General features: G+C 44.9%; 1 protein-coding gene across 8 annotated transcripts in view; it reads left to right on the forward strand.

The window, feature by feature from the left end:
- The first annotated feature begins 12,167 nt into the window (after positions 1-12,167).
- Positions 12,168-13,821, forward strand: part of kat6a (K(lysine) acetyltransferase 6A) — a 40,317-nt gene continuing 38,663 nt past the window's right edge. For 5 of the 8 annotated variants that reach the window (XM_015342018.2, XM_015342055.2, XM_015342071.2 and 2 more), the window contains exon 1: positions 12,168-12,318. The gene's annotated coding sequence lies outside the window, so the exon portion shown is untranslated. Of the gene's footprint in view, positions 12,319-12,430; positions 12,724-12,759; positions 12,872-12,912; positions 13,514-13,821 lie in introns of those variants that run through there. The other 3 variants (XM_015342035.2, XM_015342042.2, XM_015342048.2) reach the window with 3 other exon arrangements.

Below are 13,821 nucleotides of genomic sequence, written 5' to 3' on the forward strand. Positions count from 1 at the left end.
AATAATAATCCTTACACTTATATAGCGCTTGTCTGGACACTCCACTCAAAGCGCTTTACAGGTAATAGGGACTCCTCTCCACCACCACCACCAGTGTGCAGCCCTCACCTGAATGATGCTCCAGTCTGCTCACCACACACCAGCTCTCAGTGGGGAGGAGAACAGAGTGATGAAACCAGTTCAGAGATGGGGATTGTTAGGAGGCCATGATTGGTAAAGGCCAGGGGGAAATTTGGCGAGGACGCTGGGGTAACATCCCTTCTCATTTCGAGAAACACCCTGGGATTTTTAATGACCACAGAGAGTCAGGACCTTGGTTTTACGTCTCCTCTGAAGGACGGATCCTCTTTTTTTTACAGTATATCTGAAGCCTAAACGCAATATGAATTAATACATGACAATGCTGGATGACGTGTTTTGACTTAACTGCAAAGTACAAATGCGATCTGAAGGTGTGACACGTGTGACACGATGCCTGTCTGAGGCCAAGCAGTCGGCATTGCATCTGCGTTGCACAGAGTACAGTGGCACGTGCTGAACTCACACGGGCTGTAAAAACGTTTACAGGGGGCCATACTAAGTGAGTGCGGTCTGGAAAATGTGAGATCACAATTATAATAAAGCTGCTGATTTTAATATCTGTGCCAGAATCAGTCGTGTAGGACACCGCAGTAAAGTGTAATATACTGTAAATGCTATTATTGGCTGGGTGTTGTGTTGTGAAGAGGAGCTGGCCAGCCAGCCACCCTGCTGTTCGCTGAGGCTGTAGTGCCCAGTGCCCGGCTGCACTGCAGTGAGAGAGCCAGGCAGGAAGGTGTCCACTCTGACGGCCAGCTGGAGGGGGCGGGGCTCGGCTCAGCTATCCATTATTAATGAGGCATGGCGCCACTGTGCTGCTGTTCAGCGGCGAGGCCAGGAGTCTGGGGGCGGGGGGAGCGGGGTGGGGTAGAATCTTTTACCACGTGGTCCTGATCTGCAGCCATGAAGAGTTCACGTACGTTGGGCGGGTAGCAGGCCCAGCAGACGCACGCACCCAGCTCTGCTGCTACCCAAGACAATCTGGACACTGCACCAGGGCCAGGACTGGGAGACCGGGGGGGGGTCCTTTTCCTTTTTAGCACCAACTGGGTTTTGGTTTAAGACCACCCTACACGGTATCACAGATTGCTCCAATATGGGCAAGTCAGAAAGATCAAAAAATGGAAGAGGCCATTTGGCCCATTTAGGTCTTTAGATAGAAGTTCATTAATCCAAGGATCTCATCCAGAGCTTCGGCTTCAACAATGTGGCTGGGCTGCTTGTTCCACACTCCTACAACCCTCTGGGTAAAAAGTGCCTCCTGTTCTGGATTTTAAATGTACTTCCACATTGATTAGGTCTTCTCTGTTCAAGACTAAAAAGATTCAGTTCCTTCAGGCTGCCAGTGCTGAAAGCGCTTCCTTTCTGGGACCTGGAATATACCGGGTTATTCTTCATTGGACTGATTCCAGAGCAATACCTTCTTTGTTAATTGGTAATCAAATTGTTCACAATATTCTGAAAGTGTTATTTGGGCAAGGCACTGTAAAATGTCAACATAACACCTCTTTATTTACATTTACTTTGAACTTTCCTAAAGCTTTCTTTGCCTTATTTATTGTATCTTCGCATTGTCTAAAGTAGGAAAGCAATTTGTCAACATAATTACCTAATTGTTTTTCATAGGAAACATCTTCAAACTCAGGATTTCCTAAGTGTATATTATTACTGCCTACAAGGAAGACTCTGCATCAGCCACATGTTTGTCCAGTCTTGAATTTTGTTTGTCTTGACTAGTTTGCTGACTATACCAGATTTCTACTTTACTTGGTCCTAACACAGGTCCCTGTGGCATTCCGCTGATGACATCATCTCTCAGCGACGTCTGTACCAGCACAGGGGAGAATGGGCAGATAAGGTCCTTTGACATGCCCAGTTCAAAGGCCAGTTCTGAATCAATGAAAATCAAACAGTTAGTCCCAAAGTAATATCAACATCCAACAGTGCTTACAGGACTTAATTAGGCAAATAACCTCTGCTAATCAACATACAGTTAAAGAGTCAATAAAATATTGGTTTCACCTAAAAGCAGTGACCAGAAATCCCACAACCATGAGCGAAAAGCCCACAGAAGAGTCACAGCTCACTGCCCTGAGTCATGTCCACAGCAATCAGCAATCATGTCTACAGAAATCCCCAAATTCCTACACCTGCCAGAATCAGAACAGTTCCCAGTCCTATTGGGAGAGGGAGGAGAGAACTCAATAGAACTGTAGCCCAGTGTGTGATCTCCTGTTTAAGACTGAGGAATAGTGAGGGATCCTCTCAAATTAATAATAATATTACATTACTGTTGTAAATGTTTGCAAATACCTTGCTAATTGTTGTTGCTTTGGCAGCATCCTAATTCGTTGGTCATGCCAATAAAGCTTGTTGAATTTGAAATGATTTTTTTCTCCATTGAATCAAATAATTAGTTCCACCAGCTGACAAAGTGAGTGCTCGGGGCTGAAACCGAGGCCCAAGATGTCCCAGCAGCCCCTGCAGGAGCTGGGGCCAATACCTTTGGTCTACAGCAATGGATAAGACAGCACTCCAGCAAAGAGACAGAGAGAGGGCTGGCTGCTCCCCAGGGTGGTTTCCCTGGCGAGTCCCTGGCTTACAGGCTTCATACTAGGCCGCAGTGTGTTCCCCAGCTGCTGTCCATCCCCTTCACTTTTGGAGGGGGGGGGGCGGTTGAGGGATGAAGGGAAGAATAGGGATGGCTGCTCTCTGCAAGCCGGACAGGACAGGCTTGGAAATTTCCGTCTAGTCTCAACCCCCCCCCTCCCCCTTCCAGACCAGGATGGGAGGAGTAGAAGGTGGTGGGGGTGGTGGTAGTTGTGTGAGTGTGTGTGTGTGTGTGTGGGGGGGGGGTATTCAGGGGGTTGGCAAGAGGCCAGCTCCAGCAGGAAACTCCCTGGTTCACACAGACAAAAGCAGCTTTAGCTTTGACACAGGATCACCAGCACCCCTCCCTCCCCTTCCTGCTGCCCCAGAGCTGGAGCAGAGAGGAGCTGGGCTCCGCGCTCCCCCCGTCGGGCCTGCGCTGTGCCACGGCACTGAGCGACCCCGCACGGACCAGACCCCCAGACAGAACAGAAGAGGGGTTTGTTCCAGCCCAAATTTCATACCTTTAAAGGCTCCGGGCCTCAATCACCAGGCTGGGAAGCCCGTTACAGACATCCACCGCTCTTTGTGTAGAGAAGTGTTTCCTCTTCAGTGTCCTTAATGAGTTCTCTTTGTAGTTTCCAAACTTTAGCTTGTGTTCTTCTCTCTCCATACACCTTTGTGTTCTTCCATCAAATCTCTCAATCACCTTTATCCTAGACTGAGGAGATGTCCTTTGCCCTCTGTCTGACAATCCCTTGACACCAGAGTATTTTCTCACTGCTCTTCTTTCAACTATTTCTAAAGCTATAATAACCTTCCTGTGTTTGGTGACCAAAGCTGTACACAGTATTCAAAGCGAGTGCATTGTTAAGCATGAGCTTAACTTCCCTGGGGTTAGGTTTCAGAGTTTTGGCGATACTGCATACTATATCATCATTTCCTTTTGTGTTGCAGCTCTGTTTTCCCTCCATGAGGGCAGACAAGCATCTACAGAAACACTTTCACGTGACGCTTCCTGTGGATCAGTGAAGTGTACACAGCATGTGCACGTTGCACTTATCAATGTTAAATTTCATTTGCAAAGTACCAGATTCTGTGATTCTGTTGAAATATTTCCTTAATTCTCTTCTGCTCTTTCTGTGTTGTTGCCACTCCCCGTTTTGTATCATTGTCCATCCATTTTCTTTCAATTCAGAAAGGCCAGAGCCTATCCCAGCAAGCAATGGGTGCAAGGCAGGATACCCCCTGGACAGGACGCCAGTCCATCACGGGGCAGATAGACATGCACACACATTCACAACAGGGCCAATTTTTCCAGGAGCCAATTAACCTCCCAGTATGTCTTTGGGCTGTGGGAGAAAACCAGGGCACCCTGAGGAAACTGATGTGAACATGCGGAGAACGTGCAAACTCCATGCAGACAGCACCCGTGGTGCTGAATTGAACCTAGGGCCCCAGCACTGTAAGCCAGCGATGCTAGCCACTGCACCACTGCGCCACTCAAATCCAGATTTCTCTTGGAAACACTGAACTGACATGGGCTTCCTGGCAAAGGAAAGGTGAGCTGTCATAATGATAATAATTAATAATTGCTTACACTTATATAGCGCTTTTCTGGACACTCCACTCAAAGTGCTTTACAGGTAATGGGGACTCTCCTCCACCACCACCAGTGTGCAGCCCCACCTGGATGATGCGACGGCAGCCATAGTGCGCCAGAACACTCACCACACATCAGCTCTCAGTGGGGAGGAGAGCAGAATAATGAAGCCAATTCATATTGGGGGATTATTAGGAGGCCATGATTGGTAAGGGCCAATGGGAAATTTGGCCAGGATGCTGGGGTTACACCCCTACTCTTTACACCCTGGGATTTTTAATGACCACAGAGAGTCAGGATCTCGGTTTTGCATCTCATCCGAAGGACGGCGCCTTTTTACAGTATAGTGTCCCCGTCACTATACTGGGGCATTAGGACCCACATGGACTGCAGGGTGAGCGCCCCCTGCTGGCCCCACTAACACCTCTTCCAGCAGCAACCTTAGTTTTTCCCAGGAGGTCTCCCCATCCAGGTACTGACCAGGCTCACACCTGCTGAGCTTCAGTGGGTTGCCAGTTGTGATATGGCTGCTGGCACAATACTAATGGACACAGGAAATTTTTTTGTTAAGATTAAGGATTGAAATATTCCTTTGATGTATCACACTTTTCACTTTCATCGTGAGTAACTACTACCAGCCTTTATCACCAGTGAACAGTCGTGTGCAAGCAGGTTTAGGAGCTCAGTTGCTAACCTGAAAGGTCTGGGGGCTAGTTGCCTGGAGGAGACTGTATCTGAAGCCCTTCTCTCCCTCTGTCCGGTATAACAGATGCTGACGCTCACTGAACACAACAGGGATCTTCACAAATATAATATTGAAGCCTGAAAACACATCTATCCCTAAAACAGATAAGTTCACATCCAGAACACTAAGGCCAGTGTTTAATGAAGATTAAAAATACTGAGCTAGAGCGGAAAAAAATATTATAAAAATATTGGAAACACCAATAAAAAGGGAAGATCATCGCAATGGTGGAAAGTACAACAACGTACTAAAACCATACGAGAACTGTAAAAGCAGACGTAAACAGTACAGTATATGAGATAAGGTGCTGAAGGAAGATAAAGATATAGTAGACATGTCTGTTTTGCAGCAGAAGTCATTGTTTAGACACTGTATATTGCAGAAGGAGCTCTGTCCATTGAACTGGCACCGAGGTTCTGGAATTCAGTTTTAAATTCCATAATACACAACCAGCAAGATCTGATGGGATTTTCCCAGTAGTCCTTAGAATATTGTGTTCAGTTTTGGTTCACACCACACAAAATGTTACATTACAATCTTAGAGTTCAGCGAGGAACTAAAGCACCAATCTTCACTCCTGGTCCTGGGGGGCTGCTGTGTGTTCTGGGTTTCATTCCACCCTGGTCTCTTCAGGACTTGTTCTGGAATAAATCGCTCACTGACTTGGTCTCTGTTACCACTCCTAACAGGTCTTCAGGCACCTAGGATTAAAGGAACAAGTGAAAGGTGTATTCCACGCTGAAAGCAGAAGAAAGGAAACACAAGGCTCCAAAGTCGAAACATTGTGTTTTCTTTCTTCTCCTTTTGGCGTGGAATAAACCTTTTACTTGTTCCTTTGCAGCCTACGCATGCTGACGCAGCTCCCCACCTGAACTACTGAGGATTAATTATTACCTGTTAAACCAGGTGAAGTGCAGCTCTCCAGGAAAAGGAGTGAATGTCACTGAGAAAAGAAATATTCCAGGTCTCAGAGTATTGTCATATACACAGAGGTTAAAGGAACTAAATCTAAAGGAGTTTCAGAGCAGACGTGATCTGAGTATATAAAATCACAAGGGCACAGACAGGGTCACCAAGGTGACATGGAGTCACTATAAGTAACTAAAGGAGAAAGCATTATGGCAGAAAATGGGAAACTCTTCTTTACACAAGGAGTACTGGGTGTCTGGAACAGACTTCCTAGCCTTGTGGTTGAGACCTAAACTCTGGGCACCTTTAAGAAACAGCTGGATTATCTTAGTTACAGATAGCATCCTCTCGTTTTCTTCTGTTCATTCTGCTCTTTGGGTCATGTTTCAGAAATGAAAATTAGGGGATATTGCAGAACTGAGGAGGAGGATTCCCAAGTCAAAGTACCTGAAAGAGAACGACTGTTTTCACAGACATTCACCAGAAACCTAATCACTAATAATACTATCATTGGTATTCACCATGACTAATTATAATTACCACTGTCACTACTAATCACCAGTAATCACCAACTATTACCATTATTACCCATTCTTACCGCCAGTCTGTACTACTGCCAGGATCATCACTGTCACTAACAATCACCTATAATCGGTTCCATACCAACAAAGCAGGTTAAAGGATGAAAGAAAGCTAAAGGAACTGAATTTTTCAGTTGCAGAGTTATTGTTGCCAGTCACCTCACTGGACCGCACTGAAATGTGAACAAGAAAACCACATTTAGCTATGCATGCATATTTCAGAGGGAAATGTTTCAGTGGCACGGGTGGCATTGTGAAGCAGTGGGCAGCATTGTTGCCTCGTGCTGCTGGGGCCCTGGGTTCCATTCCCAGGGTGCTGTCTGTGTGGAGTCTGTATGTTCTCCCCATGTTCTGGTGGGTTTCCTCCGGGTGCTGTGGGTTATGGTCCAAAGACATGTTGGCAGGTTAATTGGCTTCTGGGAAAACTGTCCCTGGCGAGAGTGCATCCCGTCTAGGGTGCACCCTGCCTGGTGCCCGTTGCTTGCTGCTGATGCACAGCTGCGCTGAGCACTGGGACAAATGGGGTCATTATGCAGAAACACAAAAATGGGGGGACCCTGCAGGCCCGAGCGGGAAGATCCCCTAGTGAAAACCACATTTCATCGTTAAGAACCTTCACTGGTAATCACCTATATCGCACCGATTACAATAACCACCAAACACCACCACCAAACGCTGTAATTGTGATTACCACCAGGCCATTACACCATTCATACTAGTAATCACAAGCCACTGAAATAATCGATCTCCTTTGTGATCTCCTTCATCACAAAATAGTCACAGATTATCACCCCACAATAGCACAATGACCTCACAATAGAGGCAGGCACTATTCCCGGTCCCGGGTTCAATACCTGGCTGGTCTGCCTGGCTCTCCTTCTTCCCCCCACACCCCAGAGGCTTGCAAGCTGGGGAGGGCTGGCTACTCTGAGTTGCCCCTTTCTGTGTGGGTAAGGGGGGAGTTCATGCTTCACGTTGCTTGTTCAATGTACAGCAGGTACTGATTATCGGACCACAGAGAAACAGAACCAAACATCCACAGCAGACTCTCGTCTGTGAATAATCATCACTCTCACTGGTAATTACCTTTATCACCACTACCGGAGGTGACCAACAATAATCCCCACCTGCACTAAAAACCACACCACTTATCACTAATTATCACGGGAAATCACCACTAACCCTCACTGATAAACTCCTGTAATCCCCGCTGACACTCATAATTACCATTAATCAAGTATGCACACACCTGCCAAAGGAACTTAATCCTGTCAGTCTTGACCTGAAAAGACAATGAGAAGATCCTGTATCTTCGTCACACTTACACAGTGAACTGGAGGGCTTTGTACAAGCTCAAGAGCGAAGGTACTTCTCTCCCACTGTGTAACCGAGCCCTGCCACCCCAGGGTGTAAGGGAAACTGGGAGAACTGTTCCAGATCAGGGGCAGCCATCCAGCACACCTCACTCATGGGCTCGCTCGCTCGCTGGACACAGGAACAAATCTCATGATCCCTAGAAAACTGAGTTGAAACAGAAATCCAGAGTGGCACCATCCTATTGGGTTTATCGTTACTGCTGTCAGAGCTCTGTGTTACTGTATCTGATATCATGGATTACTCCCCACAGAAATCACAGACTGTCCTTGATCAAATATAATTAATGTCTCACTAATTCAATGTCATAGTTCTGTATTACTGAATCTAATACTTTTATTTACTCCACACAGAAATCACAGACTGTCCTTGATTGATCATAATCAATGTATGTAATACAGTACTTTGATTTCCCCCACACAGAAATCACAGATTGTCCTTGATTAGTCTAAATTATTGTATCACTAACTCAGTGCTATAGTTCTGTATTACTGTATGTAATACATCAATTCACTCCACACAGAGATCACACACTGTTCTTGACTGATCATAATTAATACCTTACTAACTCAGTGTTATAGTTCTCTATCACTATATTTGATATCAGGGTTAAATCCCCACAGAAATCACAGGCTGTCTTTGTTGATCATAATGTCTCACTAACTCGGTGTCATAGTTCTGTATTGCTGTATGAAATATGTCTGAATCGACATAGAAATCACAGACTGTAATTAATCAATCATAATTTATGTCCCACTACCACAATATCACAGTTCTGCATTCATCATAGTTAACTCCCCACAGAAATCACAGACTGTCCTTGATCAATCATAATTAATGCCCCACTAACTCAGTGTTATAGTTCTGTATTACTGTATGTAATATCAGGGTTGAATCCCCACAGAGATCCCAGACTATCCTTGATCAATCATAATTTATGTCCCCCTAGTTCAGTGTCAGAGTTCTGTATTAGTGTATTTGATAGCAGGGTTAAATCCCCATAGAAATCACAGACTGTATTTGATCGATCATAATTAATGTCCCACTACCTCAATATCACAGTTCTGTATTACTACAATATCATGGTTTACTCCCCACAGAATTCACAGACTGTCTTTGATCAATCATAATGAATAGTTCTGTGTTACTGAATGTAATATCAGGGTTAAATCCCACAGAAATCACAGATTGTCCTTGATCAGTCATAATTAATGTCCCACTAACTCAGTGTCATAGTTCTGTATTACTACAATATAATGGTTTATTGCACACAGAAATCACAGACTGTCCTTGATCAATCATACAGTAATGTCCCACTTAGTGTCATAATTCTGTATTACTGTATGTAAGATAATGTCTAAATCAACACAGAAATCACAGACTGTCTTTGTTGATCATAATGTCTCACTAACTCAGTGTCATAGTTATGTATTACTGTATATAATATGTCTGAATCAACATAGAAATCACATTCTGTACTTAATCAATCATAATTTATGTCCCACTACCACAATATCACAGTTCTGCATTCATCATAGTTAACTCACCACAGAAATCACAGACTGTCCTTGATCAATCAAAATTTATGTCTCACTACCTCAATATCACAGTTCTGTATTACTAGAATATCATAGTTAAATCACCACAGAAATCACAGACTGTCCTTAATCAATTCTAATTAATGTCCCACTAACTCAGTGTCATAGTTCTGTTTTACTGTATGTAATAGCAGGGTTTAATCCCCACAGAAATCACAGACTGTCCTTGATCAATCTTGATTTATGTCTCCCTAACCCAGTGTTATAGTTCAGTATTAATGTATGTAATACTATGATTAACTCCACACAGAAATCACGCTGCTCTGTTCATTAATTAGCTATCATTATCAATGCCCCACTAACGCAGTGACTGGAGGTGGGGTAACATTCAGATCTGGGACCCCCAGAGGTTTCTGTTTTTCAGCTGTGGTTTTCCTTCTCCTCCCTGCCAATTCACTAACTCAGTGTCATAGTTCTGTATTACTGTAGGTAACATCATGATCAGAGCCTTGGAGAAATCACAGACTGTCCTTGATCAATCAGAACGAATAGTTCTGTATTATTGAATGTAATATTAGGTTTAAATCACCACAGAAATCACAGACTGTTCTTGATCAATCATAATTAATATCCCACATACTCAGTGTAATCATTCTGTATTTCTACAGTATCATGGTTTATTCAACATTGAAATCACAAACTGATCATAATTAATGTCTCACAAGCTCAATATCATAGTTCTGTATTACTGTACAGTGTATTTCATAGCAGGGTTAAATCCCCACAGATATCACAGACTGTCCTTGATCAATCACAATTAATAGTTCTGTATTATTGAATGTAATATTAGGTTTAAATCACCACGGAAATCACAGACTGTTCTTGATCAATGGTAATTAATGTCCCAATAACTCAGTGTCATAGTTCTGTATTTCTACAATATCATGGTTTATTCCACATTGAAATCACAAACTGATCATAATTAATGTCTCACAAACTCAATATCATAGTTCTGTATTACTGTACAGTGTATTTCATAGCAGGGTTAAATACCCACAGATATCACAGACTGTCCTTGATCAATCATAATTAATAGTTCTGTATTATTGAATGTAATATTAGGTTTAAATCACCACATAAATCACAGACTGTTCTTGATCAATCATAATTAATGTCCCACGTACTCAGTGTCATAGTTCTGTATTTCTACAATATCATGGTTTATTCCACACTGAAATAAAAAACTGATCATAATTAATGTCTCACGAGCTCAATATCATAGTTCTGTACAGTGTATTTCATAGCAGGGTTAAATCCCCACAGATATCACAGACTGTCCTTGATCAATCACAATTAATAGTTCTGTATTATTGAATGTAATATTAGGTTTAAATCACCATGGAAATCACAGACTGTTCTTGATCAATCATAATTAATGTCCCAATAACTCAGTGTCATAGTTCTGTATTCCTACAATATCATGGTTTATTTCACAATGAAATCACAGACTGATCATAATTAATGTCTCACGAGCTCAATATCATCGTTCTGTAAAGTGTATTTCATAGCAGTGTATTTCATAGCAAGGTTAAATCCTCATAGATATCACAGACTGTCCTTGATCAATCATAATTAATAGTTCTGTATTATTGAATGTAATATTAGGTTTAAATCACCACAGAAATCACAGAATGTTCTTGATCAATCGTATTTAATGTCCCAATAACTCAGTGTCATAGTTCTGTATTTCTACAACATCATGGTTTATTTCACAATGAAATCACAGACTGATCATAATTAATGTCTCACGAGCTCAATATCATCGTTCTGTATTACTGTACAGTGTATTTCATAGCAGGGTTAAATCCCCACAGATATCACAGACTGTCCTTGATCAATCGTGATTAATGTCCCACTAACTCAGTGTCATAGAGCTGTATCACTGTATTCACCTTTGAGATTCTCTCTCCTCCATGCCCACATGGTCTAAAGCGCTCCCTGGTAAACGGTTGTGAAGGACGCTATAGGAAATAACTGATGGATTTACAAATCGCTTAGCGCACGGTAATGACCGAAGGATCTCTCCGCCCCCGGGTCAACAGTAGTGCAATTGCGAAGGTGAAAATGACCGGTCAAGTGGTAGCTTGTACTTCCCCCCGTGTAAATGTAAACGCGGATGGACCGAGCGGGGGCCGTGTGAGTGACCTCGTCTTGTGTCCGGCAAGGGCGCTGTGTGTGTGTTACAGGGGCTGTCATCAGTCCGTGATGACAGGGGACATCCTCGCCTGCCTCTTGAAACGTTCTAATATTATTAAAAGTTACAGTCGCTTTCTGTAACACAGGAGCGGGGGGTAAATTTAAATGCAATGCAGAGCTGGGGAGGAGTAAAAGCGATGCTATGTCTTTGATCTTTAAATACCCTCTACATGAGAGCTACGATTCACTGCTTTGATTTTTTCTTCGTTTTTGTATCCTGTTGTGGGTAGCTACTGAACCGCACGATTACAGACGCTCCCTAAAGCCATCATTCCGATCTGCGAGTGAGAGAGACTGCGCTTTCTCCACATCTCTCTTCTCCCATTTCATGTGTAAACGGAGACTCTGCCTGTCCTTCCCAAATTGCTGCCCCCCCTCACAGACATCCACCCTTCACTCATCCTCTCCCTCTCTCTCTTTTTCGCCTTCCCTCCCGCTCTCCTCTCATGTATAGGGTGTACACAATGCAGACGCTCCCTTGGCCCCGCTCTCTCCCCCCTCCCCCACCAACCGAGCTCCCGTTTCACTCAAAGATGGCGGCGGCATTGGAGCCACTGGTCTCTGCCTGCATTTTTGGTGTTGTTGTTGTCTCCGCTTTGACACGTTCTCGGCACGTTCTTCCCGGCAACTCGACCCGAAAACCCGGTGAGTAGCTCGGAGGCAGCTCAGCCGGTTTCCACGAAGGGGGTTCCGGGGGGGAGGGGGTTACCCTTTTTTAACAACTCGACCCGGACCCGTCCTGGGTTTCTGAGAACCGAGAGAAGAGAGGGAGAGAGAGGAGGAGAAGGAGGAGGAGGAGGAGGGGGGTGATGGCGAGGGAAGCGAGGCCTACCTCTGCTCCAGCGGCCTTCTCGCCGCCGTATCGTGGGCACTGCGAGGAGAGGGAGGGAGGAGGAGTGAGAGGGAGGGGGGTTGAGCGCAGGGAAGCGCCAACTCCTGGCCGAGGCTGAGACGGGAGGGACGCACGGCCTACTCGTCTGTCTCGTCCCTCTGTTGCTGGGGAGCGGAGCTTGCTGTCCAGCCGCGGGCTGAGCCCGGGATACAGGGGAGGTAGGCCGTGCAGCCTCGGGCTCGCAGTGGACGCTTCGGCCTCGTTTAGAGCGGCTGTTCGCCCGAGCCGTTTTTGTTGTCGCTGCGCTAAACCCGAGGCGGTGCGGGAATCGCGTCATTGTGGATGTGTGGCGAGGGGGATTTTATGGTATTTAATTTCAATTTCGCCGTTGCCCGGATTTCTTCAAATGTATAATTGTACCGGGGTGTACTTTCCTTTTAAAAGAAAAGGGATGACTGCAGGAACTGCCGGTGAGGATTTCGGCACTAGGCATTTGTAAACAGAGCGGTTGTACGTGTGTTTTGTAGCAGAAGGGGAGAGGAGTGAAAACCCGTGTTTTTGTATCCAGACTGTTGATGTTTCAGATGCAGGCACGTACCGCGTCCGAGCCCTTTGTTGACATTTTCACCCGGAGTTGGCGAAGTTGTGTTTTCAGGACGGAGGCTTTGGCGGAGATACTTCCTGTCTTTATCTTTTAGGATGAACTTGGGGATACGGGGGGCGAAATCGTTATTTTGCATCAGCCTGGCTGGCTTTTAGTTACGTTTTAAGCTTGGTCGAGGAAGAGACCGTCAAATCGGGAAACGTTTCGTCGGGCGACAGCTGTTTATCTGTTAGGACGTAGGTAATTTCCGAAGTCCTGCCGCCTGTTTGACTTCAGCGATGTAAACAGTGCGCACGTTGGGACACTGAGAAACTTCGGATCCGAAACGACACGCGTGGCAGCTCTCAGGAGAAAGTGAAGTGATGTCAGCAAGCCTGTCCTAGTCGCATTTCTGCTCAGGGCTGGTGGGTTCGACTGCTTTCTTTCCATTTTTCGCTCCGATTTGCTGACCTGTGTAGTTTTAAACTCAGTGCAGACGATCGCCGCTTGGCTTTGCTTCAGATCATCCTCATTTCCAGGCATAGGTCTTGGTCGTGGACAGTGATTGTTTTTGACTTTTGGTGTTCTTCTTACGAGATGGACTGTAAACGAAACCACTAGGCTGCAAAAGAGATTTGCAAGGTTGTACAAGCAGAATATTTTCTTATAGAGGTTATTTTAGCTTAGCGGTCTCGTTAGAGAGCAGGAGAACAGTCAACATTCATGTGTGGTG

The sequence above is a fragment of the Lepisosteus oculatus genome, chromosome 2 (genome assembly GCF_040954835.1).
Source record: "Lepisosteus oculatus isolate fLepOcu1 chromosome 2, fLepOcu1.hap2, whole genome shotgun sequence".
NCBI lineage: Eukaryota > Metazoa > Chordata > Actinopteri > Semionotiformes > Lepisosteidae > Lepisosteus > Lepisosteus oculatus.